The 17,499-nt window shown below is 38.6% G+C and overlaps 1 protein-coding gene across 1 annotated transcript in view; it reads left to right on the plus strand.

Moving 5' to 3' along the window:
* The first annotated feature begins 7,905 nt into the window (after positions 1–7,905).
* cdon (cell adhesion associated, oncogene regulated) overlaps positions 7,906–17,499 on the plus strand; it is a 56,103-nt gene continuing 46,509 nt past the window's right edge. The window contains exon 1 of the mRNA XM_015010465.2: positions 7,906–8,326. The gene's annotated coding sequence lies outside the window, so the exon portion shown is untranslated. The remainder of the gene's footprint in view (positions 8,327–17,499) is intronic.

Raw genomic sequence — 17,499 nt, forward strand, 5'->3', positions numbered from 1 at the left:
AGAACTACAAGTACACGATATTCAGCAGGAGCTAATGCTAACTTAATAACTTAAATTCAAATTATATCTGTCCTTAAAAGACCCTAAGCACCAATTTAATTTTGACATAATTTAATCTCGTGCTATGCTACGCAAACACTCTGTCTGCCCTGAAGAAGAATTAGTCCCTTCAAGGGAACTACAGACATAGTATCTAATTAATTTGGTTAATAATTATCCAAATTAATTAGGATAATTCAAACTGCATTGAGCTTTCATTGCTTATTTACTTTTTTAAATTCAAAAATACTTTACTGATCTCAAAGGGAAAGTGAATTTTTTCCTTTTTTGTATTTTTTATCAAGGTGGCCAAAAGGGACTGTACTCTTGAAATAAATCAGTGGCAGTATGTATCGCGATAAAGACGAGATTGATGTCAATAGATATTCATTCTGGAGGATCTAGGCAGAACCCTGTTGGCTAAGATAGGTTGGTGGAATCAACAGCGTCGCTTGCGCATTCTGGTTACCTAGCAACTCAATAATTCTCTGGTTACCTAGCAACGACCTGTTGAGTAACTGACGCAGCAGCAGTTTAAGGTTCTGCCTCTGTGTCATAACTGCTTAGAAATACAACAAACAACCCGTAGAGTGAAAACTCTTAGATAAAACAGGAAGGTCATGCCACCAGTTTGGCAGCATTTGATATATTTAAAACAATAAACTAATCAGTAATAATCTATCGACTGATATGAAACCTTAGTATCGCGATACATTTTTCAGCCATATCGTCCAGCCCTACGTTCAGACGTCAGAAGTGTGCACCTTTTCCAACCAGACAAAAATCAGATTTGTTGGTGGGGGAAAAACAGCCATAAAGTTTTAAATATATTTTTCTCTGAAGTAAAATTTGTTCCCTCCATAACAAAACACCCCTTAGTGTAAACACATCGGCTGTTATGTATTAATTAGAGAACATCTGATTAGTTCCTCTCTAGTTTAACTAAGTCAATTTAGTTATCTGTTCTTTTAAATATTACCCAGAAGAAGCCTAAAGTAATCAATAATTACTGATGTTGATTAATAAGAAACCATTATATCGTGATACATTTTGTGTATCGTTTTCGTCCAGCCCTGTTTAGTACTGTAATTTTTTCCCCTTGCTGAATAAACACATTTAAATAAACATGCTTCATTTTCCCCAAATTTACGTGGAACATTATAAAAGATTAATATAATTTAAGATTTTTACATGTTTACCACAGTGGGTAGTAACTAACTACTAGCTACAGTTACTCAATTACTTTACTAGAGTAACTTTTTTTAAATTACTTTTAGGAGTATTTTTATTATGGTGAACTTTTTACTTTTACTTGAGTAATTGTATTATGAAGTATTTCTGCTCTTACTTGAGTCAAATTTCTGGATTTTCTACCCACTGCATGAAAAACAAACATGTTTTAACCAATAGTTCACCAGACACACACCTGCAGTTTTTATTAAAGGTTCATAATTCTTTTAAAGATATTGACTTGGAAACATTTTCTTTTGCCTAATTTTTTTGTTTTGTTTTGTTACCTGTATGAACTATTGTCGTTTTGGTCTTTAAAATAGAAAATTTTCCACTTAACTCTGCATTTTGGTTAATCTGATGATGTAGTTTTTAAGTATTAAATGATTGATCAGTTCCTTGGGTAAACTTTCTACAAAATACTTTTGTAATGTTACTTGAGTAATTTCTTGGACGGCTACTTTTTACTTTTACTTGAATACAGTGTTTGGTATTTTACCCCCTCTGACCAGGATTGACATTTACACAGGAGAGATACTGACAAAATATTTCATTTCATGTTAAAGGTTTCAGATTTCATATCATTAACAGAATCTGTGACCATAAAACCTCTGCTGTAGTATTTTGTCCCACTGGGTAAATAACAAACGTTTAGTGAAAGAGTCTGTTTTTGTTCTTATCTGAAAGTGTCTTTTAATAGCTCTGAGGGAGTCAAGCGTCACTCGGCCTCCTGCTGTCAGAGCCAACAGACGGCACTCTGCTTCACAGGCCATAAACACTCTGGTGACAGTGGTCAGGCTTATTATCCTCACACCCAGCCACAACAAGCTGGATGTTCCAACTTCAAACAGCCCAGCCCGCAGAGCTCAAATCCCTTGTTAGCGTGGCTCCTCAGCCGGGCCGCCAGGTACAGAAAGTCTGTATTTTAGTGTAAGCCGCTTGCGTCTTCCAGCCAGACGTCAACAAGTAATCTCATATTGGCTAAACGTGCTGGAATCTGTCTGATCAGGACGGAGGACATGTTGGAGGCCAATATCGGTTGAGTTTGCAGGTCAGGAGTCGGCGCTGCTTTGCGTGGGGAATGTTTCTGCTGCTATCCGAGGCGAGCTGCGCTGGACCCCAGGGAGCCAGAGACAGCCGGGCTCTGAGTGGATAAGAAGTGTCTGCGCTGTCAGCTCTGGTTCCCAGCGTGGCCTTTCTCCCCTGCCGCCCCCACAGCGCCACTCCGCTGGCGCTTTTGTGTGCGGACCGTGCTCCCTGCGGACTCGCCGCTCTCTCTGGCCTTTCACAGGCGACTGTGTCCAATCACCCGGCGCTCCCTCCTCCTCTGGATCTGGAGCCTCTGTCTCCATCTCCAACCAGCGCCTGACTCGCTACACTGCCATAGAGCTGAATACCTGCCTGAAGAGAAACTGGCATGTTGGCCAGGAAATTAAATTGTGACAACATGCAAACCGGACATTCCTTAAGGTTTAGGATGTTTGTGGGAATCTTTGACTTTTCTTCCAGAAACATTTTTGTGAGATCAAACCGTAGCTGCATTTTCATCATAATTGTGCAAATCTTTGTCTACATTCTGCTAATGTTGAAAGAACAACTGAATGTTGATTCAACCATCATCTAAGTTTTGATCTATTTTAGTTTATTTTATATTGAATCAAAGCTTAAGAATCAACATTGATTCCTTAAAAATATAAATCTTTTCTAAAGTAATTTACTATGTGAAGCCCATCAGAAGAGTTTTTTACCATTGAGTTTATTCTGCTGGGTACAGTTATGCGCTCATCTTTGTCTATATTCTGTTAACATAAAACAGAAAAAACACATTTTTGCCATTTTGGTGTTTCCATATTACTTATATGTTTGCTAAAACTGTCACCATGTAGTGACAGTAAAACACTAGCTAAATAATCTGTAAAAACATCCATCTCCTCCCTGAGCTACTACAGAACGAAAACAACCAATCAGAGCAAGAAAGAGGGCCTTAGCGCTGTCAATCAACCTCGTAAACGCGCTGCTAAATGTGCAAATTGCACAACAACTTACTGTTACAAGAAAACGATTGATACAGTTCATTGGTGGCTACGCTAACAGGCTATGGAAGCTACTATGTATGCAGCATTTTGGAGAAATTGTAGTCGGCCATTTTTACAGAAGAGCTTTGGATTCAACACGTTCGAAAGATACACAATGTTTTATGAACTGTGCAATGCTGTGAGGGGTCTGGTGGAGCCGGCAGCACGTTGTCTGAAAAAAAAAAAAAAAACATCATCCTTCTGCCACTTCCTGTCGTCTTCTTCGTCATTTTCACCAGTAGCAACATCCGGCTGTTGATCATGTGACTTGTGATGCATAAAAGGTGTTTGCTTCAATAATTTCTTAACATTGATGACAAAGTGCTACAACATGGGAAAATGTCTTGTTATAAGAGAAATAATCTGCCAGGGGAAACAGCAGCTTTTCATCAATACTGAGTAATTATTGATTAAAACAAGCTCCTGTTTCTTTTCTTAAAAAGTTACTTGTAAGTTAGTTTGGTCTCATTTCAAGTGCACTAGAAACTAGACCTAAAATACTTGGTAAGATTTTGTGTTTTTACAGTGAAGTTTCATAAGCAGCCAGAGGAGTTTAGCAGGAGGGCAGAATAAATTAGTTTTTACTTTAATATATGTATAAACAAACCTTTATGTAAGCTTTCAAATAAAATAACCGTGTTTATTAATGCTAAATAAAAGATAAGGATGTAAACAGAGACATACAGAGACCACTGAAAATGATCAGTTTCTCTGATTTTACTCTCTATAGGTTCATGTTTGAGTAAAATGAATATTGTTCTTTTATTCTATGAAGTACTGACAACATCTCTCTGAAATTCTAAGCAGAAATTTTGTATTTATTTGCAAAAAATGCTTTCAGACCTCAAATAATGCAAAGAAAACAAGTTCATATTCATTTAGAAACAACAATATTAATGTTTTACCTCAGAAACAGTTCAGAAATCAGTCTTTGGAGGAACCAGGAGGTTTTTAATGCAGTGGGCTCTGTATGTCCTCCATCCATAACGTTGTTTCCCAAAACTCTGCTGTGCCTGAAGGTTTGCTGAATTTGGCCTCGGCCAACCGAAGCCCCCCAGTTCGTCTAACCTCTGCAGGACGAGCTGCCACCTTGCAGGAGGCTCCTCTGTCAGACGGCGAGCTGCACCTGCAGCCTGCAGCAGGGTGGGCCACCAAGCACACACTGGAACACATAAGTGCTTCTTCAGAGCTGATTATGCTGTTTACTCATGCCCATACGCACAGCAGATGACTGTTTGCCTCCGACTGCTCCCTCTCTGCTGCATTTCTGAGCAGGCGTCTCTCCAAGTCAGGGAATGGTTTGCAGAACACTCAGGCTGTCTAAACAGCAGAGGACTTTTCAGAAACACGGTTTATTTTGTTGAGCTGTTTTCAAAAAGAAACAGATTATTCCACATTAAATAAAGATGACGCCAATCTTTGATGCAGTGTTTGTAACGGGGGTCTTAAACAGAAAGTGTTTCAACCTAGCAGAAGTCTTGAGTCATCAATTTTTCATTTTGCATTACGTCCTTCAGGCTTTCTGAAGATTTTGCTCTTTTTCTTTGGGTTTTAGCATATTATCCATGTATTTTCAGTTTAAGACCCGACTCGATTGAGATTAAAGTTTTCGTTTGTTTATCTGGTAACCTGCTTAACTTTAGCCTGAGTTATTTAGAGAAAGAAGACCCCAAAGTAAAATGAATGAACCAGTGTCATTAAACAATTTAAAAGCCAAACAATCTATAAGGAATATATTTTCAAATTTCCCAACATTTTGCACTAAAGATACTTAATTTTGCTAACATTCTAATTCCTAATGTGATATTAGTTTTCAAATGCATTTGTTGAGATTTTTACACAAAAATAAAACTTGTCTAGCATCAGACAAAAAAACCTGACAAGATAAAAATTTAAATAAAATCTTAACTATGCAAATTAATTTCTTGAAAAACAAGAAAAAGTGAAAAATTACAGCAAAATAATTTATTTCAAAGTGGAATATGTAAAAAATATTAAAATATGAAATTTTGTATCTGAATTGTTGTTAAAATAAAAATATAACAATTAAGAAAAACTAAACAGAAGTAATATTTATATTATTTTCATAAAAGCAGACCACAAAAATTACCCAATAATCCCAATGCTTAATCTCAAGCCAAGTTATGCAGACACTTTGTTTGCGCTATTGAAAATTCCATCCATCTGAGATTAGTCTGGCCATGTACCGATACTTTTTTGCTATTTTATTACCTAAGTGTGATATATTGTCAAACTTCTGGACTATTGGGAGACTTTGTGGTGTTTTTAAAGACACATTTACACAATAAACAGAAACAACATAAAAACAAAACTCGTGAGTCCATCGTTCTCTAAATAAACAAAGGGCAAAAAAAATTCATTTGAGAGCAAATCTAAGCTTAATACTTTTTATGACAGAGTTTAGAAACTACAATGCTAAAGTAAAATAAAATTTCAAAAAGGAATCTGAAACTAAAGTATCGATCTGATATTGATACCGATTTGGTATCAATATTATTGATCCACCCTCCTCTAACGGTCAGTTAATCTTTAGACGTGAAGGAAAACTAACATTGACAAAATGATGATGACATCACAGCAAAAGTATGGACTCTGTCCTGACACATTGTTGATCCTAACACACACATGCGCACGCACACGCACACACACACACACACACACACACACACACACACACATACACACACCCGTGCTATTTACTCTGTGTGTAAATGTGTTAGCTCATATTTGTAGCTAACACTGACACACCTGGCAACAGAATCATTACTTCTTAGATTTTTAAGTTAAGGTTTTTATTTTAACTTTTCGACTGGGTTGTTTAATATCGATTTGATTATTGGTGGGGAATTTTTTATTGATCTTTTTAAAATGCTTTGGTCACATGTGTTAAACTCAAGGTCCAGGGGCCAAATCTGGCCCACCGCAGCTTTTTATGTGGCTCTCCAGAATAAAGACACTAAATTACATCAGTCAGTCCATCTAGTTTTTTACAAGTGCCTTAGCTCTGTCAATCAACCCTGTGTATGTGATGCTAAAGTTGCTAATGGCAGACAAAGAACTTACCATTCTAGGAAAACCGTTTCTCTGCCGTCATCAGCGGCTATGCTAATAAGCCTTAGCATTCATGGCAGGTTATGACATGGGGAACTAGCTGTAGCTTAGCAGAGAGAAAAGGGAAGGAAGTGAGCAGCACATACACAAGCATAATTAACAGTGAGAAAATCTGTGATTTTGATTGCAAAAAGTCACAAAAACAATCATGAAATCGTGGGGACACTGATGAATGCTGAAAGAAGTTCAGTCTTAGCAGTTTGGCAGAGAACCCAAAAATGTCTTCAAGTAAAGGTAATCCATCCAAGAAACGACTCCAGTAAAAAGTTATTTGGTAAAAAGGCAACCCTAGTACAGAGAAATGATCAAATTAGCACTTTTAATATTTAAAAATTACATCATCAAACCAAACAAAACATAAAGTTAAGTGGAAATTTTGGTATTTTAAGGACAAAAATTACAATAATTCATAAAAGTAACAAAAAATAACAAAATCAGGCAAATAAATGTTTCCAAATCAATTTCTTTCAAGAAAAAACTTTTGAAACTTTAACAGGAACTGCAGGTGTGTGTCTGTGTGGTGAATGTTTGGTTAAAACATGTTTGATTTTCATTCAGTGGGTAAAAAAATCCAGAAATTTTACTCAAGAGCAGAAAGTAGTAGAAATTCTCCTAAAAGTAGCAAGGGTTCGCTGTAAATGTAGTGTTTACTTCATTTTTTTCTAAAGCAGAAGTTTTGTCAAAAAAGCATAAAAGGCTAAATTTCAATATGTTGTAAAAACTTTTTTTAAATAAAAATCTGTGGGGAGAAAAACAGTCCACAAACATCCTCATTTCAAAGACATTCACTTAAATTTTCACTTTATGGTTCATGTTCACATTTTTTATTGACTGTATATCAAATATATTTTAAATGTAACTGAAGATATGACATAATACAATATATAATATTCAATAAAATACAAAGACTTAAATCTTATTGTATAGACTACTAGGTCATCAAATCACTACGTTGCCTGTAGGAATTTTTAATGTCCACCAGGTGTCAGTATTGAGTGACACAGTATCGACACAGAATCGACACAGTATCGACACAGTTTTGCTATGTGTCGAAACGATACATGACGCCTCATCTACCCATCACTACCTAAAAGTATTTTTTTTCTAAAAAGTTACTCGTGTAAATGTAACTGAGTAAATGTTACCACCCAACTCTCAGTACTTATGGACTGCAGGGACAGCTACTTAGGTTTTACTTTGTGTCACTTGGACCTGTTTGTTACGCGGTTCTTGAAAACATTCGTGATCTTGATTAGGTCCAAAATGAAAATGAGTTTGACACCCTGGCTTAGGCGATTCCTTAACGATGTCCACACGTGTGCTCAGAGGGGGGAAGGAGGAAGTTATTTTCTCGTTAGATTGTAAAACTTGTTAATGCACAGCTCCTTCCCTCCTGCCTCCTCCCGCCCCTCTCCAGGAGCCGTGCCGAGCTGCGGGGCTGGGACATTCCTGGTTTGACGAGCAGCCTGGTCGCTGCCATGATTTGCTGAGCAACTCGACACTGACTGCCTTCAAAGATGCGTGTGTGGAAGAGGCAGCAGTAGAGACGGGGAGCTTTAGAAGTTGCACTTAACGGGACAGGAACAAGCGGTTTCGGCCCGAAAAACTCAGGTCCAGAATCAGACTGGGGGAAGTTGGCGCACCTTGGCCGCCGAAGCCAATCGCTGCCTTACGGGTCTTAAAGAAAAACAAAACTTTCCACCTCCGAGAGTTCTCATGTTCCTCCCGTCACCGCGCACTTTGAGCCCGTTTCTAATGGAGGGCCCCGCACGGATTTGGGATCAGAATAATGCGTTTTGCCGCTGCTGAGGGACCCGACGCGTCGCAGCTTTCGCCCTCCTGGAAGAGAGGTAAGGCAGGCGGAGAGGGCTCGGGAGAAGGGTCGGTGTGCGCACCGGGGCCGGAGGAGCCTGAGTGGGAATAACAAAAGAAAGGTGACGCTAAAAGGAGCGGTGGTTGCGGTGTTTGGTTAACTCTGGTGAACGGGGGCGCCCCTGCACGGCTCCGAGTTAATACACAGTTTGTGTATGAAGCCACGGTGCAGCATTATGGACTCTTCCTCTGAATGCATGCATTATGCGCCGAGCTGGCCTGGTTTTCTGCGTTATGTTTGCGATTCGGCACTGCTGGAAACAAGTCCTTCATCTTGAAAGGAAATAATGCTGATTTGGAAAAGTTCTGATCAGGAGTGACGTGAACTGATCTGGCGGATGGTTTAAAACAGAAAAGCAAGTATGTTCATCTCCAATATGCCTTTATTTTGCTTTTGATGCAAATATTAAAGATAAATAATAGAAAAACAAACACTTGTTTGAAGCTTAGGTGCTTAATTAGCTGAATATGAACAATTTTTGCATTTTTTTTGCTTTTCTGGAATATGAAAAGATAACATTATGATATTTGATGATTATTTAGTCAGGCTATCTGCTCAGGTAGTCCAGTTGCAGCTTTAGTTTTAAAACATCCCCAAACTGATTGGTGTTTCTCCATTAGTTTATAAACAAATACCTGTTTGAATTGTCGAGTAATTTCTAAGTGTTTAACAGGATCTTAACTATTTCTCCTGTCATTTGCTTTTCTGGAGTTTGATAAAAAGATGATATGATGAGTAATTAGTCAGGCTACCTGCTCAGGTACTCAGTCCAGTTGCAGCTTTAGTTTTAAAACATTCCCAAAACTTCCATTAGTTTTCACACTCTGTTTTTTTTACCATGGGAAATGTTTCCAAACATAAGGTTTAGTTTTCTTTTCCACAAAGGAAATGTTTCAGCCAGCGGACTGGCAGTGCACAGCATCAAGAGGGGAAGGTTGGTGTATTTTTTATGCTCCGTATAAACAGAGAAGACGCCCACAGAGTCTCTGGCATTTATACCTCAATATCTGCGTTTGGTCCTTTAAACCAATTCAAAAAGTTGAAATTTAGATGCAACTTCTTGCTGCTTTCTCTGGGACGACTAAATTACAAACAAAAGCTTAAATAAACGTTCCATAAACAGCACTATTGAGTCTTGAACAGTCGCCTTGCACGCTGGTAGAAAGCAGATTTCCTGCAGGCTGTTTTTCTGTTTAAAGAGGACAAACATGTCGCCCTGAACACATCAGTGTTACCTTTACATTTCATCACAACGGCCAAACAAAAAGTTTGTTTCCCAAATCTCCTCCAGAGATGGAAAACTTTTTATCCTTTCAGACTTTGATGATGTCACAAAAGGTGCAAAATGTAGCGCATTAAGAATGCTACCTTCAATGAAGACGTCATAATTTAACAGGAATGTTTACTGGGAACGTGTTTCAAAGCATAGAAAGTCACTGGAACGGGTTTAAAATCTTGTTTTTTAGACCAGAAAAAGGTTTTCACATGAGTTTTAACGGTTATTTGCCAATCTGTTTGAGATTTAATTGGAAGATTCCTAAAACAAATCTTACACTCAGTGATTATAAACAGTCGATTCCTGAGCTTCTTGCTCACACGTGTCGTCATTTACGGTGATTTTTGTCCCACATTGCTGGAGTCTGGGGGACGTTTTCAGAGAGACGGACACCCTGAGACGGTTTTGGACCTGGAGTCTGTCTCTTTCTCTCCCACATGTGTGACATGCAGTCAGTGGGACACACATGGCTGCTCTCAGATAAAATCCCTCCCCAAGTTCAAACAGTTGCACATGCATTGTTGCGTCGGCTGGGGGACAGGAAGACGCTTCCGATGGCTTTCAGATCCCTGCGCCACTTTCGACCAACGCAGAGCGGCTGGCTCGTTGGGTCCAGCATCACATTTTGGTGCAAAGTGCTTTTGTTTCTCCGGTAATTTGCTTTTTTTTTAGTTTCTCTCCCTCAGTTTACCTCACTTTAACTTAATTGACTTGATAATTTTGCTAAATTACTGAGCATTTCTCACTTGCAGCTGTTTTTTCCTCTATGTTCATAGAAATTTGCTTCTATGAAAGCCTCTCAACAAATTGTGAGTACAGATACGTTTTTAAACTTTAACATTTTGTCATGAAAAACAGGATATATGTAAAAAAAAAAAATCTGAATTATTTCAACAGCAGCTGCCTTATTCTCAACCCAGTAAACCAGCTAGTTGAGTATTTTTGTCTAATTGTTTCCTCCTCAGTACGTCTAAGTTTTCGTGACGCTGATTGAATGAGATGTCAGAGTATTTTTTTTATTTTTTTTTAGCTGTTTTTAAAGCATTTTTTCCTCTTTTTTTGGGGGGAATTAATAAACCATTAGTGGCCCTGGCTCTTATCAGGCCGACCCGCACAAAGCACAACCGCGCCATTAAGAGGGCCTGAATAATCTTTGAGCTATTAGGGCGCTCGTTAATGATAAACACATGTTGCTGTAGGAAAACTATGTTAAGTGGGCAATTTGAATGTAAGCATGTGTAATGATACCAGGCTCTGCTCTCATAATGGCTCTCTTGATTTTTTTTTCTAATGTTCGAGAAGCCACATGCACACCAGCAACGACAAATTATGGCTGAGGTTTCATTTAAGGTAAAAAAAAAAAACAGGAAGTGAGGTCATAGGTGAGTTATAATCTGGCTTTTACACTGTCTGTGCCTTTCTTGGTTAATGTCAAAAACAAGGAAAAAATGTCAATAAAACTGTATTTTTGGGTGATTGTCACTTTTTTATAATAACAACCTTAATTACCTCTTCGTTTTAATAATGCGTGATGGAGTAGAGGCTGAAGACCAGGTGTGTCAAATGAGAGATAAAAGTTCAGCAATAATAAACTAAAACTTCTCCAGAGTGATAGAGATTTTTATATACTGAAGTCCAGATGGTCATAATGCCAATAAAGCAGCATTAATGTCCCGTTTTTATGTTTTCACAAATTAAATTAAGATTTAATAAAGTTTTAAAAGTTCTCCATTCAATGTAGAGTTCTAGAGATCAAGCCTGGCCAATGTTTTTGCAGTTAAACTAGAGATGATCAAATCCAGTCCAGACTCTTGAACAAACTGAAAACTAACCCTAAGATTGAATCAGATGCTAACTGTAAGCTAACTGTGTTTTTACAGTGCTTACAAACCATTTGAATTCTTCCTGTCATCGTTTTGTTACTCTTTTCTTCCTGGTATCTTGAACACTCTGCACGAACAATTAAACTTTTTAAAAGAGACTCTAGTATTTATGTAACCCAGCATCATGTGCTAGGCTAATGAGACGTCTTTGTTAGCCGACTCTGTCAACACAACAGAGTCGGCTATTTCGTGAGCATTTTATTTCGTGAATTTCTTGCCTTTTTATTAAGAGATAATTAGAAATTTAGTGAATCTCACAGTACTAGCATCACTGTAATTAGATTCAGACGATCAAACGCAGTCCAAACTTTGTAGAAACTGTAAAATAGCTCATTAGTGCAGACAAGAATCCGCAACACAGATGCTAACTGTTAGCTGCTAACAACTAGCCAGTCAGGGTTTTCTTACGTTGCTTGGATTTTGGATCTTTTTTATTTTATCTTATTAATTTTTGTTCCTTTTTCTCTGTCTATGTAACAAGATGCAGAAAATGTGTTTCAGTCTCGTTGATAAATGAAATGGTGACATAAGTTGATTCCACCAAGAAGCTCAGAAGCTGATGCTAACAGTGAGCAGCTAACGGTTAGCTGGTGACATTATTCTCACAAATGATTTAAGATGTAAATCAGTGAGTCTGACTGATAATTTCTCTTAATTTTTCAAGCCATTAGGCAAACCTGAATGCTTGTCCCAGTGTGAATGGATTTGAATTTTCCAAATTGTGTTTTGCTTCTTTATTTTATTATGGCGTCAAATTCAACAGCAGCTTGTGAAACTGGCCATTATTTTAAGAACCTTCACTGCTCTTCATAGAAATGGACCAATTAGGACCGAGTTCAGGTTTTCGTCTGGATGGCTGATTAGTTTCTGATTTTTATTTGTGTATGCTAAAGAAAATAGTTCATGAAAGAGAAAAAAATATGCTCCAGTTTTCTTGTCAGAGACTGTAGTTCTGAATCTGATGCAAAATCAACTTTTCTGATTTTTATGCTGTTATAATGTTATTCCTTCATCAAAAACAAACCTAATGTTGCTGCTTTGATTCCTTCATGCATGTTTGAGTTTATCTACAAACTGCATATTGATTGGCTGTAAATGGCATAATGAGGAGCATTGTTGTGATGACATGCTGAAGGTGAAACGTCATTAAGAGCAGGAGCTTCTTAAAGAGACAGAGGCCCAATTTCAAGGCATCAGATATTAAATTAATTCTTTTAAAGTTGTGCTTGACATATACTGCTTTTCTTTTAGGGTTTTGTTTGCTCTAGTGGTCTTTATTTTGAAGGTAGTTCAACAGGAGGGAGAGGGGAGGACATGCAGCAGGCCAGGAGTCGAACCTGCGACCACTGGTGCGACTAAGGCCTCAATGTGTGGTCTGTGCTTTGCCCCTGCGCCACCACAGCGCCCCCATGCATACAGCTTTTTTATAACTGAATGAAACGCATAGTTACGTGATTGTCCTGTAAAATAACACGATGCGCCTGGAAAACTCTTCATACTGCCCCTTTAAGATTTCAGGTGGTTGTCGTTCATCAAAACGTGTCTCCTTAACCCTTATGATCTTATTATGTTTACAAGCAGTGCATCGGAGTACGTCCTGTTTATTTACTGAAGTGTCTGGAGTTCTTAGTTGGGATCCATTTAATTAATAAGAGGGGGAACTTGATCTCTGACGGGCAGTGAGCTCAGCTACAACACAGAGGAATTTAGAGGCTTGTTTTATGGCTGGTGTTTGACCTTCCAGCCAGTCAGTCCCAAACTTAAAAACCCGGCGTGGTTTGAACTTCTGACGCCTCTCATTGCTCTGCGATTGAGTCACGCTGCTGTAGTTTCTAACAGTGCTGGGGAGAAACAGTGTACTTAACTAAAAGTGCAAGTAAACAGGTAACAGTGTACTCTAGTAAAAGTACCACATGAATATTTTACCTGAATAAAAGTAAGTACTTTCTTTTAAAAATAATCAGTATTGAAAGTAAGATTAAAATGTAACAAATGTTGTAATGTTGGTCCCCAATCGAGCCGAGTCTACCAGACGGCCAGGTGTGAAAACACCCTAAATGTAAAATTAAGAAAAGTCTAAAGTACCCACAGGTACATATACATGAAAAATGTACTTAAGTGCAGTAACAGAGTACTTATGCTTTGCTTCATCCCACCAGGGGATGAAACGATTAATCAGATTAATCAGATCAACCAGATTAATCGTTAACCCACATCACCAACCTAATGAACAAATCATCTTTTTTGATGCTTTTTCTCATTAGCTGCCACATCAAAGTACAGATGAAACAATCAGTCAAGTTGTGATTAATCAAGATAATTGTGATTAATCAATTATTTAAATAATCACAGACTAACTCATTGATCAATTAATCGTTAACTGGGGACTATTTTCTTGATGAGAAAATAAATTAATTCAGAGCAGTAATAAAGCCAAAACTGTTAAAAATATATATACATTTTGCATCTAAGATAAAAACACCTTTGTCTAAATATGATAAATAGTTAAAACTCTTCAAGTTGTTTAGTTTTAGGTTCACTGGGTTTGGATTTACCAAGCAATAAAATGTTTATTTTCTTATTTAAAAAACAAATTGAATTATTTATTTCCATCTTTTCATGTATTTCTAATAGAAAAGGCTTAAGAGGTTAAACGAGAAAGCTGTAAACTGTGTAAATTTTATTTGATTAATCGTTAATCAATTAATCGATTTTAAAATAATTGTTGGCTGCAGCCCTAACTGGTTTCTAATGCCGACATTGGTTCTGTTAGCTACTGGTGAGCGATACCTGAACCTGAGGGTCGTTTCAGATGGCCAGCATTGGGCAGCGGGCAGGGTGCTGATTGACAACACCCAGCAGCCTTGAGACGGGGGTTGCTGGGAAAGATGTGCTGGTGACTTTACTCTCCACCAACTTTGAGACTGTGAGCGGTGGACTGAGGGTGAAAGCAGTAGCTGAATGTTTACGTGTCTCTGTCATTAGAAGCACTTCTTATCGGCTCAGAACTCGCAGCGTAGTTATTTTAACTGGACAACACATTTCTCTCCTTCAAAACTCTGCAGTGTTTCCTCCCTCGCCCTCATCCGAGTCTGACAGACGATCCAAACAGCTTCGCGTTGAGTCTCTAAGTCGGGTTTTCAGACGACCCGTGTGCTTCCTCTGAACCGACCCTCCCTGAAATGTCAGCGGCGTCCTCTGACCGCCTGTTCCCAACAAATGACTGGATCGAGTTTCTGAAAGTTTGGAGCAGAAAAGGACCTGAAACCGGGTAATGGCTTTCAAGAGATTGGAGAAATGAAATGAGAAACATCGGGCCGTAATTGTTAAAACAAACAAACAGTTTTTGGTGCAGCAGAAACAGATGTTGGGAGGCAGCCACTGAAAGGCAGCGGAGGCAAACTGTTTGCTTCTTCTCTGAAAGATGGGTTCGTTTGTGTTAATGTAGTGGGAATACAGGCTCCTGGTGTGTGTGTGTGTGTGTGTGTGTGTGTGTGTGTGTGTGTGTGTGTGTGTGTGTGTGTGTGTGTTCCCAGCATGATAAGGGAATGTGGATCAGTACCACACACACGGCTGCTATGAGGAAGAATAAACCATCCAGGCAGCTTTAGATAATGAAAATGCACCAGGAACGTTTTAGTTGACGCAGTGGGGGATGATGCTGCAGCCGCTGCTGCAGCTGCTGCTGCTGCTTCTGCTGCTGCTGCTGCTGCTTCTGCTGCTTCTGCTGCTTCTGCTGCTGCTGCAGCTGCTGCTTCTGCTGCTGCTGCTGCTGCTTCTGCTGCTGCTGCTTCTGCTGCTGCTGCTGCTGCTTCTTCTGCTGCTGCTGCTGCTTCTGCTGCTGCTGCAGCCGCTGTTTCTGCTGCTGCTTCTTCTTCTTCTGCTGCTGCTGCTTCTGCTGCTGCTGCTTCTGCTGCTGCTGCTTCTGCTGCTGCTGCTTCTGCTGCTGCTTCTGCTGCTGCTGCTTCTTCTGCTGCTGCTTCTTCTTCTTCTGCTGCTGCTGCTTCTGCTGCTGCTGCTTCTGCTGCTGCTGCTGCTGCTTCTGCTGCTTCTTCTTCTTCTTCTTCTTCTGCTGCTGCTGCTTCTGCTGCTGCTTCTGCTGCTGCTTCTGCTGCTGCTGCTGCTTCTGCTGCTTCTTCTTCTTCTTCTTCTTCTGCTGCTGCTGCTTCTGCTGCTGCTTCTTCTGCTGCTTCTTCTTCTTCTTCTTCTTCTGCTGCTGCTGCTTCTGCTGCTGCTGCTTCTGCTGCTGCTGCTGCTGCTTCTGCTGCTGCTTCTGCTGCTGCTTCTGCTGCTGCTGCTTCTGCTGCTGCTGCTGCTTCTTCTTCTTCTTCTTCTGTTGCTTCTTCTGCTGCTTCTTCTTCTGCTGCTGCTGCTTCTTCTTCTTCTTCTTCTGTTGCTTCTTCTGCTGCTGCTGCTTCTTCTTCTTCTGTTGCTACTTCTTCTGCTGCTGCTGCTGCTGCTTCTTCTTCTTTTGCTGCTGCTGCTTCTTCTTCTTCTTGTTACAACCATTGGTAAATAGAAATCTGTTCTCTTATGTTTCTGGACAGAATAAAACTTATCTGCTTCTATAAACATTTAAATCTAGTCCACACTGCAGCAGATTCTCTACTGACAATATTTATTAAACAGAGAGGGAAAATATGTTCTGAAAACTAAGTACACCCCCACTGCTTCTATGGAGTTCACCATTTAAACTCTGGTACCAATCAGCTGCATTTATAAATTGGTTGACATAAGTTTGACTTTCTATAAAAGCAACATGTTTTACTTTGGAAACAAAGGTTATCAAACTGCAAAGACATCATCGATCTGGAAGAGGTTATTAGGACTTTTAAAAACTATTTCCAGTCATCAGATGTCGAGCACGGTGGTGGAAGGTTGATGATGTGGGCTTAATCAGCAGCAGGAGCTAGGCAGACTAAAAATCAACCACCTCAATCAAGCTCCTCTGTATGTGAATTTAAGTCAAATTTGAGTCTGATGACTGAAGCTTGACCCAAACTGGAGGAGCTACATTGGCCTAGTCAAAGTCCAAACCTGAATCTAATGATATGGGTTGAAAAAAATACCTCAGCTCTGACTTTACGGCTGGTGAAGTTAAACAGTCCCAGTCATTTTCATTGTCACATGGCCAGACAAATGACACCAACCAATAAAATGGAAATCAATATCGACTGATAATATCGATACAGTTTTATTTATTGGACTGATACTGATATGCTTAAAAAAATGACAAACATCCGCCAATCCTGATGCTAGTGCTGATATATGCATCCGTTTACAGGTTAGATTACAGGAGGGCTGAAACGATTAATCAATGCCTGAAATAATAATTTAGTAATCAATTAATCGTTAACTGTCTGCATTTAATTGTGTTTTTTAACACTTTGCGTTAATTACATTAAGTCTGAAATGATTAATCATGATTTATCAATTATTGAAATCAACTATCTAACCAATCGATTAATCATTAACTGGAGTACAAAGATTTTTTTTATTTATTTATTTATTTTTTTAAAAGGTTATCTGCCTTTTCTTGGCAAATTCAGATACTACTCGTATTGATAGCATTATTTAAGCCAAAACTTTACAAAATACAAATACATTTTGCATTCAAGATAAAAACACACTTTGTCTTTAAATATGTTTTACACAAAACTCAATAAGTGGCAAAGTTTTAGCTTCACTCGTTTTAAATTCACCAATGGAAAGCTACATTATTGCATTTTAGGCAATAAAATGCTTATTTCTTCTTTAAAAAGAAATGTATTTGCTTATTTGCCTCTTTTAATGTATTTCTAATATTGTATAAAAATGAAAAATCTGCAGAATGTGACAGTTTTTTTTGTCTGATTAATCGATTAATCACCTGAATAATCGATTTGCTAAAATAATCGTCAGTTGCAGCCCTAGATTACATACATTTGATATCCTGTTTGAAATGGGAAATAATTTAGTTTATTTGCCTCTTTTAATGTATTTCCAATATTG

Source organism: Poecilia mexicana, unplaced genomic scaffold, assembly GCF_051168715.1.
Source record: "Poecilia mexicana isolate PSO_F unplaced genomic scaffold, ASM5116871v1 scaffold_13, whole genome shotgun sequence".
Taxonomy (NCBI): domain Eukaryota; kingdom Metazoa; phylum Chordata; class Actinopteri; order Cyprinodontiformes; family Poeciliidae; genus Poecilia; species Poecilia mexicana.